Source organism: Hemitrygon akajei, unplaced genomic scaffold, assembly GCF_048418815.1.
Source record: "Hemitrygon akajei unplaced genomic scaffold, sHemAka1.3 Scf000054, whole genome shotgun sequence".
NCBI classification, from domain to species: Eukaryota; Metazoa; Chordata; class Chondrichthyes; order Myliobatiformes; family Dasyatidae; genus Hemitrygon; species Hemitrygon akajei.
This window is the reverse complement of record NW_027331940.1, coordinates 644,447-647,185: the sequence shown is the minus strand read 5'-3', so window position 1 is coordinate 647,185 and position 2,739 is coordinate 644,447. Positions and strand designations below refer to the sequence as shown.

At 50.9% G+C, this 2,739-nt stretch overlaps 1 non-coding gene across 1 annotated transcript; it reads left to right on the top strand.

Moving 5' to 3' along the window:
* Positions 1-1,829: 1,829 nt before the first annotated feature.
* trnav-cac (transfer RNA valine (anticodon CAC)) lies at positions 1,830-1,902 on the top strand. Its single transcript has one exon. It is a non-coding gene; the product is annotated as a tRNA-Val (tRNA).
* Positions 1,903-2,739: the final 837 nt, after the last annotated feature.

The following is a 2,739-nucleotide window of genomic DNA, read 5'->3' as shown; positions in this document are numbered from 1 at the left end:
GCCTCAAGTTCTCCACTAGGGGCATACATCCCGATTCACCTGCCACCCCGGGAGTGATCGGATCCTGGCTCTCCTGAGGAAGCACTTTTGGTGGCCGTCCACGGAGGGGGCACCCGTTCTTATGTCTCTGCTTGTTCCATCTGTGCCCGGGGAAAGGACTCTAATCGACCACCCGCGGGTCTTCTTCGTCCTCTACCTGTCCCTGGGTATCCCTGGTCACACATCGCCCTAGACCTCGTCACCGGTCTACCCCTTCCCGCGGAAACACCACTGTCCTCACCGTGGTGGACCGATTCTCCAAGGCGGTGCACTTTATGGCCCTCCCTAAACTGTCTTCCTCTCAAGGAACGGCAGATCTTCTCGTCTTCCGCCTCCACGGAATCCCCGCGAACATCGTATCCGATCGAGGTCCCCAGTTCGTCTCGCAGCTATGGAAGGCCTTCTGTCGAGCCTTAGGTGCATCGGGCAACCTGTCATCCGGCTTCCACCCCCAGTCGAACGGGCAGACGGAACGGGTCAACCAAGACCTGGTGGCGACGCTACGTTGTGTAACGGCAAACAAGCCGTCGACCTGCAGCGACCACCTCCCGTGGGTTGAGTACGCCCACAACTCTCTGGTGAGCTCTGCCATTGGGCGGTCTCCGTTCGAGTGCTCCCTTGGGTACCAACCCCCGCTGTTCCCCGCGCAAGAAGGGGAGATTGCCGTACCGTCGGTTCTGGACCATATTGATCGGTGCCGTAAGATTTGAGAGGAAACACGCACGGCCCTACTCAGATCAACAAATCGAAATACGAAGTGAGCCGACTGACACTGGACTCCGGCGCCGGAGGTACCAACCTGGGCAGATGGTGTGGCTTTCCTCCAAAGACATCCCGCTCAAAACTGAATATAGGTAACTCGCCCCTCGCTTCCTGGGACCATTCAAGGTTGAAAGGATTATCAATCCCACAGCGGTCTACCTAAAGCTGCCAAGGTCCATGCGCATTCACCCAACTTTTCATGTGTCTCAGTTAAAGCCAGTTTCCGTCAGCCCCATGTGTCCCCCAGCTGAGACTCCCCCACCTGCCCGTCTCATCGACAACCATCCGGCATTCACCGTCCGAAGACTACTGGATGTGTGCCGTCGGGGCCGGGGTCTCCAATACCTGGTGGACTCGGAGGGGCATGGTCCTGAAGAGTGTTCCTGGGTCCCTTGCTCTTTCATCCTAGACCCTTCCCTCATCCAGGACTTTCATCGGGACCATCCAGACAGGCCTGGAGGATCGCCGGAAGGCTCCTGTTGGTGGGGGGGGGGGGGGACTGGTATTGTCATGGTCCCTTCTGGCACCTGGCTATCTTCCTCCGGAATTGGGCCTCAATCACCTCGTTTAGTTCTCAATCATTCCCATTTTCCACTAAATACAAACACCTGTTTTCCATCAGCAAATGCAGTATAAAAACCCTATTATCACAACTAGAAGGTGCCAGTTCGTTGGTCGAGTCGTGTTTGAGTAGCCTCACCCCATGATTCTTAGGACGATCATTTCTGAGTCTAACATCGTTCCTGAATTCTCTACTAAAACCAAGACTCCGGGTAAACACTCCCTTGGCACCCATTCCACGCCCGTGTTCAGCACTTGGGTTCGTTCCACCGCCATGTCCTTGTAATACTCAACTTATACCCATATTCCAGGGAATAAAGACCTGAACTATTTAATACGTGTTACTGAAAACGGAAAGAAAGGAACAGTGGGAAATGTTTTGTACTTATTGCTTTGCTTCAGAGCAGGGCGGGGAGGGGGTGCCTCGGGTCATTGCTCAAGAGCGCAAAGCATTAAGGCTTTGCACGGTTTCTGTGGTGTAGTGGTTATCACATTCGCTTCACACGCGAAAGGTCCCCAGTTCAATCCTGGGCAGAAACATTGTCTGGGTTTCAGTGCTTCAAATGAACTTGAGACTCAACTTTTCAGTTTGTGTTCAAGTTTACTGTCATGGGCATCCAGGTGTAAATATAATGAACATTCGCTTTTCTCGCAATAGCGCATTGTATTTCAAACCTGGTAAAGGTAAATTAAAGAAAGAAGAATTAATAGAAATTATATATAATTTCCAGGAGAACATAAAAAGATTTAAACCTAAGGAGGTTCGTGGATAACGTACATTGCAACGTACACGGGAGAATTAGCCTTCAAACCTATTGTCATGTATTGTCGCATGAGGATGCATTGTGGTTTCAACGGAGCTCACATCTCAAATGTTCTCATTCAGACAAACATCAGGAAGAATAACCATGTGCTGCAAAATTTCAAACCTACTTTAAAATGTTAAATCGCTTTCTTTTTCCTCCTCCTGTATTCCACTCCTTCCTAGTCTCACCATACAGTCTCTCTGTTCAAATTCTCCACCACAGTATTCCAGGTTCCACCTTTTCCGTCTGCCTCTCCCCCCCCCACTCCTTCTCTCTCTCTCTCTCTCTCTCACACACACACACACACACACACACACACACACACACACACACACACACACACACACACACACACACACACACATACACATTCAATCTCTCTGCTTCTCTTTGTTTGCTCTGTCGCGAGCAGCACCACAGCCACCCCACGTCAGCCGCGCAAATATTTATGCTTCGTACAGTTTAAGCCGCAGTGGAAACAGTTGGTAACATCAACACCTAATATTGTCAGGTCTCGAACCAGCGATCTTCTGATGATATTGCAGCGCAGACAGAAGCCAAGTATCTTACC